Source organism: Zalophus californianus, chromosome 12 (assembly GCF_009762305.2).
Source record: "Zalophus californianus isolate mZalCal1 chromosome 12, mZalCal1.pri.v2, whole genome shotgun sequence".
Taxonomy (NCBI): Eukaryota; Metazoa; Chordata; class Mammalia; order Carnivora; family Otariidae; genus Zalophus; species Zalophus californianus.
Genome location: NC_045606.1, coordinates 15,906,540 through 15,921,839, shown reverse-complemented (window position 1 = coordinate 15,921,839; position 15,300 = coordinate 15,906,540). Strand labels below are relative to the sequence as shown.

At 41.0% G+C, this 15,300-nt stretch overlaps 1 protein-coding gene across 1 annotated transcript in view; it reads right to left on the bottom strand.

Annotated features, from left to right (window-relative positions):
* The window catches only part of NRCAM (neuronal cell adhesion molecule), a 290,304-nt gene extending 288,658 nt beyond the window's left edge, over positions 1 to 1,646 (bottom strand). Inside the window, exon 1 of the mRNA XM_027573702.2 lies at positions 252 to 1,646. The gene's annotated coding sequence lies outside the window, so the exon portion shown is untranslated. The remainder of the gene's footprint in view (positions 1 to 251) is intronic.
* Between the last annotated feature and the right edge of the window lie 13,654 nt (positions 1,647 to 15,300).

The following is a 15,300-nucleotide window of genomic DNA, read 5'->3' as shown; positions in this document are numbered from 1 at the left end:
CCCCACTCCCAGGCTCCAGGCCCCAGGGCTAGGGCAGGTATTCAGGATCAAAAAAGGTTCCGGGCATCCTTCCAGGCCCTGCCCACTCCTCTGCTCTGCTCTAACTTCAGTTCAAACTTGACACTTCAACCCACGGCACCACACACACAGGTGAGCAGCCTTCTTTTCTTTCTCCTACTGCCACCAGATGTGCTCCAGCCACGCAGAACCCCCTGTCCTGGAAACCATGGTTTCTGAAACAGTATTCTCACCTCTGGCCACTGGGTCTTGGCTCAGTCCCATCCCTCTTCTGACCCTGGTCCTTATCCCACCGGGTACCGGGTACTTCTCACCTCTCAATGAATTCTCCAAATTTCTTCTGGAATGACCTTTTAAAAAAAAAAAAAAAGTGTGATTTTATGATACCCTTATTTAAAAGTTTGGCCTGGCTCTCTGTTGCCTATAAAATAAATTCCAGATCTCCTGGCAGTCTCCTTCACGATCTGCCCCTAAATTACGTCTCCATCCTCTAATGAGAAGAATTGTCAAAACTCTAAGGCTCTGCACATGAGATTCCTCCTATCTAGAATATTCCTCCATCCTTTCTGCATCTGGCAAACTCTCGTTCAACCCTCAGAGACTTGCTCACTCGTTACTTCCTCTGTGAAGTCCTTCCTGAGTTCCCGTGTGTTTTACTGTAATAGTACGTGTCACATTGTTATGTCTGCATGTTTGACTACACAAAATTTCACTTCTTTGAGGACAATTTGTCATTTATGATTGTATGACCTTATTTCCTACCAACACAAATGGAGCCACAGATAATCCTCATAATTCAGCTCTCACTGCCTCATCATTCCCACCTGTGCAAAGGACTTCAAGACCCCTCACACCCTATGACTCCAGTAATTGCTGAGTCCTGGGTTTTCCTGCATGTCCCTCTGCCTTGTGCCCTCATGCTCCAAGGGGGTCCCTTCACCCCAGCCACCATGAGACTGATTTCCTGCTGACATTGCTTTCCAGGGCAATGTGAGGTGGGAAAATGGCACGTTGCTCTCTTACGTTCTTGCCCTAGTTTTGTGTAGCAATTTGTTCCGTGGGCACTGAAGCTGGACTGTCTGTGTCCGCCAGTGTTTCGACCTCATAAGGAACCATCCTTAAACAACAACCCCAACTTCTGTGTGGAATCGTTCTTTTCCTTCCAGCCTCAGCCCTGTGCTCAACACCAGGTTGAGGTAGACTCTGAGCAGTCCTGGTGAGGCCCAGGTCAGTCCTGATGCCTTCCAAGGGGCCTGGAATGCAGAGGTATTCAGGGGTTCTAGAAGGAATGTGTACAAGGAGGAGGCTCAGGCGAGTGACGACTTCTCCAGGTATGCTTTCCCTTATCTCTACAGAGAGAGGAGTAATACTGAAGACACATTGTTATTATAAGGGTCAGTACTGCAGAGTCTGGGACATATCAGGTACTCAACAGATTCTAGTTTGAAAAGCAATTCTTTGATCAGATATCTGTCAAATGAGTACATACTATTAATAAAAAGAACAAAGACCAAAGAGGAAAACAGCTCTGGGGGAAATGGGAACAGAGAGACAACACCAAAAATTAAAATTAAACAATTTTGATATGACATATGGCTTGTAATAAATGTAAAATTAGTATATAGTTGGCTTTTTTTAAGAGAGAGAGAGGGAGCATGAGGTGGGGGAGGGGCAGAAGGAGAGGAAGAGAAAGAATCTTAAGCAGGCTCCATGCCCAGCTCAGAGCCTGACACGGGGCTCCATCTCACAATCCTGACATCATGACCTGGGCTGAAATCAGGAGTCGGATGCTTAATGGACTGAACCACCCAGGAACCCCCCAAAAATCAGTATATAGCTTTCATTTCCAGCATATTACTTCAGCTGCCTTGCAGCCCTCCATTGCGGGGGGGTGGAGGGCTGGGGAGGATTAGTCCCCTGAGAGGATGAGCGACAGGGAGAACCGAACAGCTGCTGCATGAGGAGCTGAAATGAAAAAAGCAGGAGGGGGAAAGAGGACTGATGTGAAAAAGGGTTAGAAGGATGCCTGAGTGGGCAAAAGGACTATCCATTCGATTTGCCTGGCCATGCATGAGGCATTCTGATTTGGCTCCGTGTTGCCAGGGATATGCTCAACACACCTCCTTACCTTAACTGCCACCCCTGAGTCCGTCCCTCAGCCTTACGCTATCCTCTGTCCCCCACTTCTACCCTCTGTCCCCTGCTTTGCTCCATCCTCCAACTGGGTGAGGGCTGAGAATAAGTGTTTTTCCTCATTGCTGGAAAATAATAGAATTTTCCATTTACCCGACACTATTGTAAGCACTTTACATTTATTAACTCGCTTAATCCCACGGCCATCCCATACAGTGTGTACCATTTCATCCCCATTTTTGAAGAGGAGGAAGGGGGTAAGTAACCTGCGGAGGGCACACAGTTAGGGGCCGAGCTGGGATGCAAGCTGGGGCACTCTGGCTCCAGAGTCCCAGGTCTTAGCCACTGCTGTCTGTGGCCTTTCAGTGACAGCACACTAAAAGTTCGTGTTGATGGATGCTTCCAAATTTCACTGCATGGAAGTGGGGACATCAGAAAGCCACGGAGCCCCCCACTGGTACCAGCAGTGAATATACACCCGGCCTTTCTTTCCCCCTCAGAAGTCCTGCCTCTCTTCCTCAGGATTCTCCTGCTCTTTTCCTCTTTCCCTTTTTCCTTCTCTCCTTTTATTTTCCATCCCAATTTTCCATCCAGGGCCCAGGCCTGCCAGGGGAGGCAGCGCGAGGGACCTGCCCCAACACCAATGCTCCGTTCCCCAGAACCGAACAGGGGCCCAGCTCTGCCAGGACTGAGCTGTGTGTGTCTCTGAGTTTCCACACCGAGGAATGAAAGAGTCAGGTTGGGAGAGAACGAATACTCATGTTTAACTATGTCATTTTATGATTTCAGTGATAACCAAGAGCATTTCTCTGACCCCTGTGGCAGAACACAGGGGACAGCTGGTCACACTCTAGGTAAGAAAGAATGAAACACTATCAGTAGGATAACAAGGTTGTTGGCTACCAGAGTGCCTGGAACCAGTGTCATCTTTGTCTTAATATTCTATGACTGGGCAACATGCACCAGGGTCCTGATGGGGCTGTGGTGAACTGAGCAGTTCTTAAAGCCCTTCTATTTGAAAAGGTATATAATCCATTATGGTCAAAAAGCATAGTTGTTAAGGGTGGGCAGCTTCTAAGATGGCGCCCAGTGAGCCTTTCTTCCTCATATGCATGTCCTGTGTCGTCCCCTCCCCTAGTGTAGATGAGAACTACAGACTCACCTCTAATGAATGTAATATGGCAAAAGTAGCGGGATGTCACCCCTGATATTAGGTTACAAAAAGATTGAGGCTCCTTCTATCTTGCCATCTTGCTCTTCCCCTTACTCGCTGGGAGGGGAGCCAGCTGCCATGTTGTGAGCTGCGCTATTAGAGGCCACAGTGAGGGAGGCTCCAGGCCAACAGCTTGTGAAGAGCTGAGTCGTGCCTCAGGCATCTGACTGTGCGTGGAAGCAGGGTGCCCCCAGTAGAGCTGTGAGGTGACTCCAGTCCAGGCCTTGTGAGAGGTCCTGAGCCAGAGGACCCAACTCATCTGCCCCTGGTTTCTCAACCCACAGGAACTGGGAGATGATAAGTGTTTCTCATTATAAGCTATCAATTCATCACTGATACAGTTGTTTTTAAGTGCATTTCAGAACTCTGAATTCGCATCTGACGCACAAATCATGACTATTTTCTGGATGGGTGAGGGCCAGATGGATCAAATGGTAGTTGGCATAAGATGCAGATGTGGTCTAGGTAAAGAAGCAAGTGTGGAAAACACATGAGACAACAATGTGACTTGTCCGCGGTTAACTCTGACGGTCCCACACCCCAGAGCCTCACTTAGCTCCTACAGCCAAGCCCAGGGTCTGCCATCCACTGTGACCACATAGAGCTGCTCCTTCCTCTTCCTGGATCCCAGCCATAGCCTCAGCTGGGCCACACCTCTTGCAGCCTCATAGCGGGTGACTGTTACCCACCCTGGATAATAATAGGATGTGCTATTATGGATGATACATAACTAATAAGAGGAGGTGCAGTTTCATGCATCACCTACCCAGTAAGCACTAGACAGTCTCCACAGATGCAAAGCACCAGGGCTCTCATGCCATCCCTCACCATCTGCCACAAAACCAGAATTCTGTGTGCCTGCCTGGTGCCACTTGGGCACGCGTCGAAAGAGATATGCCACCCAGTCTTTGCCTGGTGCTTAGCAACACAGTCCCCCTATACCTATCTAAAGAATATAATGCTCCAGCAATTGGAGGAAAATGTGATCTTAGTGGTTGCCATATGTGGATTTCTTCTCTGGAAGCTTGTGAGTCATTAGGACCTTCTGCTTGGCTCAACCCACCCCCATGGCTGGGGAACCAACTTGGAAAGAGGAGGAACATTTTCAGTCATAATAAGTGTGTTCCTTGGAGCCAACTTCTCCATCTGTTCAGTCTCTATCTATAAGAATTTACATAGGTTCTGGTGAATGGATGTGAGACTAGCTCAGGTCAATGTGCAATCAGCCATTGCACATGGGGTCATTAGGGACAGCAAACTATTGTTCTAGAAAATGGAGATACTGAGAAACACTCTTGATATGTGCCCTTCATTGCTGGCTTAAGAGGGAACAGATGACAGGTACAATCAAGATGTATTCACTGAGGAGAAATGAAAGGAAATGTCTTCAGTAATGATACTCTGGGATCTAAATGAACGGTTGATCCAAAGGCTTTCTGATTTGGTGTTTCAGTTGAGTTTTTTCAAGAAGAAATAAAGGTGTTAGGTTAATAGTATGTCATTTATATTTTCTTTTAGGCCTTGATTTAAATTTTACCTTAAGGTCTTCTAATGTTTTTAAATGCCAGATATCTATAGGACATAAGGTTATTCAGTACCACCCTGCCCTGGGCCTCATGCTTTAGAAGGCCCTGCTCTGGCCCATCAGAGCCCATGTCACCCCCTCCTTCTCCTGGACCACATCTGGGGATCCAGGATCTCTGAATCTCTTCAGGACCTGCAAGGGTCTCCCCCTCATGCTCCTAACAGAGAACTGCTCTGCTGGTGGGTAGAACTGCAGGCCTGAAGAGTATACACCTTAAAAGTTCTCATTACAAGAAAAAACAAATTGTAACTATGTGTGGTGATGGATGTTAACTAGACTTATTGTGGTGACAATTTCACAAATATATGCAAATATTGAATCATTATATTGTACACCTGAAACTAGTATGTTACATGTCAATTACATCTCAATGAAAAAAAGTAACTACTTTTTGTGAAGTGATGGATGTGTTAACCTTATTGTGGTGATCATGTCACAATAGATAACATGTAGCAAAACAGCTCATTGTACACCTTAAACAGACGATGTTATAGGCCAAACGTATCTTCATGAAACTGGAAAACAGTAACAACAACAACAACAAAAACTGGAAGTCTGATAAGTGGCTGATGAGTGGTGTGGACAGAACATGGCCATATGGATTGGGGTGTTCACCTAAGTCCGCTTGAGGCCCTTGAAGGTTTATGACTAAGCCAAGGATGGGCCATGGGCTGGGGTCTGGAGCTGTTCTCGCCACCACATTCTGACACAGAACTACGAGAACTCTAAGTTCAAATGTGGATGTCAAGATCTTCATGAAGGTATCTTTGTCAAGACAGGAACACAGAACATATCTTATTTACACGTGTTATGTAGACCTGCAACTGTATTCTTTCCCCCAAGCACCCCTCCCCCATTTATTAGGGAAGAGCCTAAAAGAATCGATTTCTACTGTAATGAATATGCTGGTGTATTAAAACATAGTTAGAATAATGAGGTTACTTCTGGATTTAAGTGATTTTGGTTTAGTAGTGGTTCATACTTAAATGGATCTAATCTTAATTTTTTTTTCTTAGTCGGGGAGAGGAGAAGAGAGGCAGGATTATTGTTATAATAAAATTTTCTTGAATTGACTAATCTGATATAAGAAAGTGCTTTCCTACTGTTCTTCCCTAGCTTAAAAAACTTACTGGGTTTTCATACAAAACCTGTACTTAATAATAAATGTGTTTTTGCCCCTTAATGTTTTGATTATTCGATTGGTTCATTGTCCAGGACTGTTGGTTTCTTGTTGTTGTTGTTGTTGTTGTTGTTTGTTGTTTTATTTGAGTTGTTTTCATTTACCAAGAGTTTCTCTGAGACAGGAAGAGGTGGTAAAAATCAAATCACTTCACTTCCTGCTTCATTCCACTTGCTAAAATTAGAGGACCTTTATATTAGTAATTTAACACCTTATAGTATAACACAACATGAAACTATCATGCTAGAGTTTAAAATAATGAGACTGGGAAATGAGAAAAATATTTATAAGCAATACTTTAAAATAGTGGAGCACAAAATGATATGTGCACTATTATTGCAACTCTAAAAAGCATACAAGAGAAAAATCACATGCAATATGCTAAGTTCTATTAAGGTGTCAGAATTATGGGGGATTTTTAAATTAGGTTTAATAAGGTTTGACCAGACTTATCTTTCCAATAAAATATTTTTATTTAAAATCAGTCTCATCTCCAAAGCAGTAAGGAAGAAGTAAAACTTTCACTATTTGCAGGTGACATGATACTATATATAGAAACCCTCAGGATTCCACCAAAAAAACTACTAGAACTGATAAATGAATTCAGTAAGGTTGCAGGATACAAAATCAATATATAGACATCTATTGCATTTCTATACACTAATAATGAAGCAGCAGAAAGAGAAATTTTAAAAACCAACCCCATTTACAATTGCACCAAAACCAATAAAATACCTAGGAATAAACTTGACCAACGTGGTGACAGATCTGTACCATGAAAACTATAAAACACTGATGAAAGAAGTTGAAGATGACACAAAGAAATGGAAAGACATTCTATGCTCATGGATTGGAAAAACAAATATTGTTAAAATGTCTATATTACCCAAAGCAGTCTACACATTTAATGCAATCTCTATCAAAATATGAACAGCATTTTTCACAGAACTAGAACAAACAATCCTAAAGCTTGTATGGAACCACAAAGGACCCCAAACAGCCAAGACAATCTTGAAAAAGAAAAACAAAACTGCAGCTATCACAATTCTAGACTTTGAGTTATATTGTAACTGTAGTTAGTTATATTGTAAGCTGTAGTAATCAAAACAGTACAGTATGGTCAACAATAGACACAGATCAATTGAACACAATAGAAAACCCAGAAATAAACCCACAATGATATGGTCAATTAATTTTTGACAAAGGAGGAAAGAATATGCAATGGGAAAAAGGCAGTCTCTTCAACCACTGTGTTGGGAAAACTGGACCGCTACATGTAAAAGAATGAAACTGGACCACTTTCTTTCACCATACACAAAAATAAACTCAACACAGATTAAGGACATGAAACCATAAAAATCCTACAAGAGAGGACGGGTGGTAATTTCTCTGACACTGGTCATAGCAACATCTTTCTAGATATCTCTCCTGAGGCAAGGAAAATAAAAGCAAAAATAAACTACTGGGACTACATCAAAATAAAAAGCTTCTACACAGTGAAGGAAACAATCAACAAAACTAAAAGGCAACCTATGGAATGAGAGAAAATATTTGCAAATGACATGTCCACTAAAGGGTTAGTATCCAAAATATGTAAAGAACTTAGACGACTCAACACCCAAAACCCAAATAATCCTATGAAAAAATGAGCCGAAGACATGAACAGACATTTCTCCAAAGAAGACATACAGATGGCAAACAGACACATGAAAAGATGTTCATCATCACCATTTAACCATCAGGGAAATGCAAATCAAAACTATGATGAGATTTCACCTCACACCTGTCAGAATGGCTAAAATCAACACAAGAAACAACAGGTGTTGGAGAGGATGTGGAGAAAGGGGAACCTTCCTGCATTGTTGGTGGGAATGCAAACTGGTGCAATCACTGTGGAAAACAGTATGGAGTTTCCTCAAGGAGTTAAATATAGAACTATCCAGTAATCCCATTACTGGGTATTCACCCAAAGAATACAAAAACACTAATTCAAAGGGACACATGTGCCCCTATGTTTATTTTTATTTTTATTTTTTTTTTAAAGATTTTATTTATTTGAGAGAGAGAGAATGAGAGAGAGAGAAAAGCACATGGGGGGGAGGGTCAGAGGCAGAAGCAGACCCCCCGCCAAGCAGGGAGCCCGATGCGGGACTCGATCCAGGGACTCCAGGATCATGACCTGAGCCGAAGGCAGTCGCCCAACCAACTGAGCCACCCAGGCACCCTGCCCCTATGTTTATAGCAGCATTATGTACAGTAGCCAAGATATGGAAGTAGCCCCAGTGTCCATCGATTGAGGAATGGATAAAGAAGATGTGGTATATATTTGCAATGGAATATTATTCAGCCATGAAAAAGAATGAAATCTTACCATTTGCAACAACATGGTTGGAGCTAGAGACTATAATACTAAGCAAAATAAGTCAGAGAGAGACAAATACCGTATGATTTCACTCACAAGTGGAATTTAAGAAATGAAACAAACAAGCAAAGGGGGAAAAAAAGAGAGAGAAAGATAAATCCAAAAACCAACTCTTAGCTATAGAGAACAAACACATGGTCACCAGAGGGGAGGTGGGTGGGGTGATGGGGGAAATAGGTGAAGGGGATTAATTAAACTTAGAATTAATTAAACTGAATTATTAAACTTCTCTTGATGAGCACTGAGTAATACATGGAACTGTGACTCACTATATTGTACACCTGAAACTAAGACAACACTGTATGTTAACTACCGTGGAATTTAAATTTTTAAAAATGTAAGTCAATGAAAAAAAAAAAGTTGGGTCTCTTTTCTCATTTTTCTTTTCCTTCTCTTCTCTCCTGTCATGCCCTAGACCAGACAGTGGTACCTTGGCCTTGGCACTGAAACTCGGAAGTAAGGCAGCTCATGGTCCTACTGCAAAGCCCAGGGACAGCGTGTCCCATGAATATGGGCCCTGAGGTGAGAGGGGCCTCTGCGTTCTGGTGATCTTCAAAAGATGGCCCGGAAATAGAATGCACCGCAGTCATCTGACCCTACACTACAGGAAATATGTATCGGTGAGGCAAAGACTAGGTGCTTGCCTAAAGAACTCTTGGACATTCGGCCCTTTAGTGATTGTCTTTGGAAATGCGTAGTATTTTGAAATGGAAAAACCTAAAGGCAGAAACAAAAAACCACACAGGCTGAATACTTTGATATACTTTTGCTCAACAATGCATGCTTCTGTCTAAACACATACAAATCCTATGTGATTTAGAAGGTATTTGATTAAAAAGCAGTATGATTGAGGCTTAATTTTTTAAAATGTCCAGATAGATTTTTGTCAAGTAAGATAGGCGTTCAATTCACGGGTACCATTTTGGATGAATTAAATAAACAAATAAATCCTCACGACCATATGATTTTCCATTGTTAATCCGGTCTTACAGGTGACAAAACTGAGCCTTGGAAGACCTTCCTGAAAGGTCATATATTTGAACTTGCTTGTTTTGTTCCAAAGTCTCAGGTATTTCCACCACAGTATTAGTAAAGAAATTAATTCAAAAAATTAAACATATACATATATCCCAGAAATTACCTATTTTCCATATAATAGAAATTACATGTTTTATAGACATAACAGAATGCATATATTACATATATAAAAAACTGAAATTATATACACAGCCACACATGCACTGGCCCAGGAATACAGTTCCCAAAGAGAGGTCGCACTGGGAAAACCACTGATAAAACTGCAAAGCTTCCCATAGTGACTCTCTTTGAGATGCACAAGGTCTGGTACTTTGGTGTTTTCATCACTCTGCCTATTTTATTGTAATTTCTTGACTATGTCTGGCACATATTAGATGTTTAATAAATATTCGCTCAATGAACAAATGGACCATCAGCACAGGGAACTCATAGGCCTCTGGAACCTTGGCGTGTGTGCCAAGGGGAGGAGGAGTGTATAGCACAAGGAACAAGGACGACACCCTGCTAAATAACAGTGAGTTTAAAAATACATTAAGGGGCGCCTGGGTGGCTCAGTCGTTAAGCGTCTGCCTTTGGCTCAGGTCGTGATCCCGGGTCCTGGGATGGAGCCCCGCATCGGGCTCCCTGCTCAGTGGGGAGTCTGCTTCTCCCTCTGCTCCTCCTTCCCCCAGTCTGAGCTCTCTCTCTCGCTCTAAGTAAATAAATAAAATCTTAAAAAATGAAACAACACATTAAGCACAAAGCACCAAAAAAACATCTTTCCTCAGCTACAGAGGAAGATTAAATCCCTGGGCCTAGGACAACAAAAATCAATGTATTCTCGGGAAACTGTTCCTTCCCCGCCTGCCACAATTTCTGCCCTGTAACCCAGACTAAACTCCCTCTTTTACATTTCTTGAAGGAGTAGTCTCTGTGTGAAAGGAGTAGCCTCCACAGTCAGGATCTGAGGTGGGAACCCCAGGAAGGCCCATGCTGCATTTCTTCACAGCCACGTGGTTTCATTTGCACAGTTAGCAACTACCGCAACCTAAAGGAAATATAATATGCTACGTATCTTAAAGTATCTTTTAGGCAAAATTAAAACATGTAGGGTCTACAGTTTTCATGCTTATTTTATTTTGTTGTTATTTTACTTTATTTTATTTTTTAAGATTTATTTATTTATTTGAGAGCGAGAGACCAGGGGGAGGGGCAGAGGGAGAGAGAGAATCTCAAGCTGACTCCATGCTGAGCACGGAGCCCGACATGGGGCTTGATCTCATCACCATGAGATCACAACCTGAGCTGAAACCAAAAGTCAGATGCCTAACCAACTGTGCCACCCACGTGTCCCTGTTGTTGTTTTATTTTAAATTCAATTTCAGAAAATTGTTTAAAATCATTTGGAAGCAAATAATAGGGAATGTAATAATTCATGTGCAACAAGACGATTTATATCCTCGATTTTTATCCCCAAAGTATGATACTAAGTATAATAGTATTAATGTGTTTAGCAATGCAACATATGATACAACTTAACAGAATAATAAAAGATAATGCAGGAAAATAAAAAGAGGTCCTAGCAAGTGATTACACCATCCTTACAAGGACTGAGGGGGAAGAGTGTTGTACAACTTAGATCTATGACATTGTGCTTGAGAAACACACTTTGATGTTAGAACTATATATTTCAGAAAAACATGATCAATTTAATGTACTCTCCCTCAGTACCTTAATTTCCCAGAACACAAAAATAATAGCAATTACCAATTAAGCACCTGCTATATTCAGGCACTTTGACTTACATTATTCTTAGTGCTCACAACACTGCATTTTTCAGGTGAGGAAACTGAAAGGGAGATTAAGAAACTTGGCTAAGGCCTCACGTGGAACCCATTCAAGTTTCAATAAAGACCTTCATGTTGGGGCACCTGGCTGGGTCAGTCAGTTAGGCATCTGACTCTTGATCTCAGCTCAGGTCTTGATCTCAGGGTTGTGAGTTCAAGCCCCACATGGGGCTCCATGCTGGGCATAGAGCTTACATACATACAAACATACATACATAAAACAAATACCTTCATGTTAACACAAAACCTATTACCTCCTGTGGGCTAGGACCAGGGACTTTGGAGAAACTAGATGGAAATCTGGACATCGCACCAATCTTGTTCCATTGGTATACTTCCAAAGTGTGTAGGATATCACTCACTATATTGTTTTTCTGACATCCAGATCTTCCTAGAATCTTCTAGGACAAATTCCTTAATATACTGAAATCTCATCAAGAGTTAAAAGGGGCACCTGGGTGTCTCAGTCAATTAAACATCCAACTCTTGATTTCAGCTCAGGTCATGATCTCAGGGTCATGAAATCGAGCCCCACATGTGGCTCCCTCTCAGCGGTGAGTCTGCTTGAGGATTCTCCCTCTACCTCTGCCCCTCTCCCCATGACCCCTGCACTCTCACTTTCTCTAAAATAAATAATCTTTAAAAAAATAAGAGTTAATGATCCAAAAAGGCACTTAACAAATGTCATTTAGATGAAGTTTTCCCATTTTAGAAAAATAAAAGCAAATCTTACAGAAATACAACTCTTGCATGATCCTGAGAAAGGATACAGTCACCATCACAACCAAAACCTATTAACTGCATCCAATCTCCTCACCCCCAGCTATGATATGCAAAGCAGCGGAAGGAGTCTTGGGCTGGGAATCCACTGGCTCAAACCATCGTATTTAACAGGGTGAGGTCATACAAGCCTTTGGATTTGTTGGTGATGTGCCTTTCATATATTCCTTGTGGGGTGAAAATGCTGGCCTTGCCAAACCCACACGACAGTTGTTAGAATAAAATGAAGAAGTCTATTTGAAGGTGTTTGGGAAAGTATATAAATGCTGTATGCAACTATAAATAAATGTGTACAAATGTATTACTATAGTTATTATTCATTGAAGGTACAGAGCTCCTCACCCATAAATTTACTAAAATAAGACATATCTTTAAGGATGTAGGCAGCCCACTAAAAAGACTCGATTGAAAAAGTGACAAAGAGCCCAAGTTAGGGGGCAGTGATGAAGAAAAGATGGTTTTAGGATGAGCAGATAGCAATCAGAAAGGGGTAGATAAAAGCTCACATTTCAAACAAACAAAAAAACCCTTTCTTCTGTGCCCAGAAGGGTTGTCTTTGAGCCCCTGTCAAGATGAGAGACTTGACGATGCAGACGCAGAAGCAATATTTACCTCAGGCTGTAGGTGAGAGGAAATGACAGGCTTTGTCATCTGTGCAATTTCTATTGTCTGCAAAGGGTCTTACTCACCCTGAGGAAAATGATGCCTGCCACCAATCTACCTACCAGCACAGGGAACAGCCCCATTTTCAGATTTTAAAAGTAAACTGTCTCAGAAAGTACTTTTAAAAGCATTTTCATTTTTCCCAACTCCCCATAATGGTTTAAGGCAGGTCATTCAGTTAAACCTAACTTAAGACAAATATTAAGGATCTTGTAAGAGAACCACATGATAAGTTGAGTCGGGAATACATATTTAGTTAAAAATAAAGAAAGCTACCTTATTTCAATTATGTTATCCCATAAGAATTTTCCTTCCTTTTTCTTTCATGCTTGAAACAGAAGCACGTCATAGCTTTATTTACATGTTTTAAGACTGTAATCAGACTTTTGCAGATATTCTCAGATGATTGCAGGGCATACAAGATCCTTGTTTTTAAAAAACATTAACTCTGGCTGTGAAAATTATTCTAAAGAGAGCTGGAGTTGAGCTGATGATCCTGTTCGTGATGAGCTGGATGGAGCGGTAGTTTTCCACACACTATTGCCAACATTCGGGACGCTGAGTCTGAAGATCAGGACATAGCTACTTACCCAGGCTTACAAAATAAGAATGATGTAAGCCTATATAATAACATTCTATACTATCTAAACTTCATCAAAACCTTTGAGGCATATATTTCTTTCTTCTGTATGCATACATAAACAAATATTTGCATTAACATGGCCAATACTTCTCTTTTTGAGGTTTTGAGGGTCAGCACTGGGCACTTTTCACATAATTCAACACAGGAATTGGATGCCTAAGGGCATGTTTAGATATGTATGGATTATTTGTATCCTGATACCAAAGGAGCATTCATAATTAGCACAATAACAGCACCTGTGATTTGCAAGAATGTGGCTTTAACAACTGAAGACAGAAAAAAACTGTTTTAAATGGTTCTTAATTCTAGTATTATTTTTAAAATTTGTGTTTTTAAGAACAAATCTGAAAGGCAGGGAGAGGTGTGGAGTTACACTTGTTTTACCTAACATTTTCAATTTGAGTCTTTCAAGAATTCCTTAGATTGTTCATGCATGTTACCACAAACACAAAAGCACAATGGCTATGTTTGTTACCCTAGAACATGTTTTTAAAAATATGGTCCGATTGTACAAAACGTAGGAAGAATGATAGACACTTTCTTTTGTAAGATTCCTTTATGAATCCCAAGGATTGTGTCTCTTGGTGTAGAACATTTGGTGATTTTTGTTTTTTTGCTTTTTAATACTGTTCTGGTCAAGGCGTGGGTTATTTTTAATTGCATTCACAGTTCTTTCTAAATTATTTTCATAAGTAATTTAATCAAAATGCTGCATTCAATACTATTTTGAAGCAAGGTGTGTTGGGAATACATTGTAATGTAATTAACATAAGCTAAGATGACATAGCTTTCCTTTCTTCTCAGATAATTGGATGGACTTTGGGATCACTGTTAATCACTTTGTGTTTTACAAACACTGTTAGTAGCAGTATATGATACAAGAAAGAGTGCTGCCAAGTAGTAATTGTTATACTACTTTATTCTTCTATAAGTTAGTACATTTGTCTTGGTTTGATCCTTGAAAATTGCCTAAATAATACAAATCAGGCATTTCAATGTGATGTCTTTGATTAGAATAAAATATGTGAAAGCATATTACAGTATTTATGTTAGATACAACTTTATTTTTTTTTAAATGGGGATTTCAGTCCAGGGTTTAAAGATTTTTTTTTTTTTTTTTTTTTTTTATTTGACAGAGAGAGAGACAGCGAGAGAGGGAACACAAGCAGGAGGACTGGGAGAGGGAGAAGTAGGTTCCCCACTGAGCAGGGTGCCGGATGCGGGGCTCAATCCCAGGACTCTGGGATCATGACCCGAGCTGAAGGCAGATGCTTAACCGACTGAGCCACCCAAGTGCCCCGTTAGATATAACTTTAAAAAGACTGGTATCACCCATGTTCACACCATGATCTTTAATTTCCCATTGGTAATGAGAAGTTTACTTGCTTTTCTTTGGGGAAAGATAGAGAGTCTGGACTTAGCAGCAGTCAAGAAATAGAAGACTTTTCTCACCATCATCATGACCATCAAGTATAAAAGAGGGATAATGATAGCACTGACCTCACAAGCTCATGGTGATGGCCACTGAATGGCCATAAATGTCAGCTACAATTATTACTGGAACTCTCAACCATTTTGGCCCATGTAACCTGTTCATATTAATCAGACTGAAATCTTTAAAATAATCTCAACTCTATATTGTCTAGAGGTGAGGAATGAATCTGAATTAATGATTTTTATCATGAAGGTAAGTCAACATTCCAGTCAATGCTTTATTTTCAACAAACGAATTACCCAAACTAATAATACCTCTCTGTGGGGTGTGATAAATCTCAGCCCACTTGCCTCAGTTGAATAAA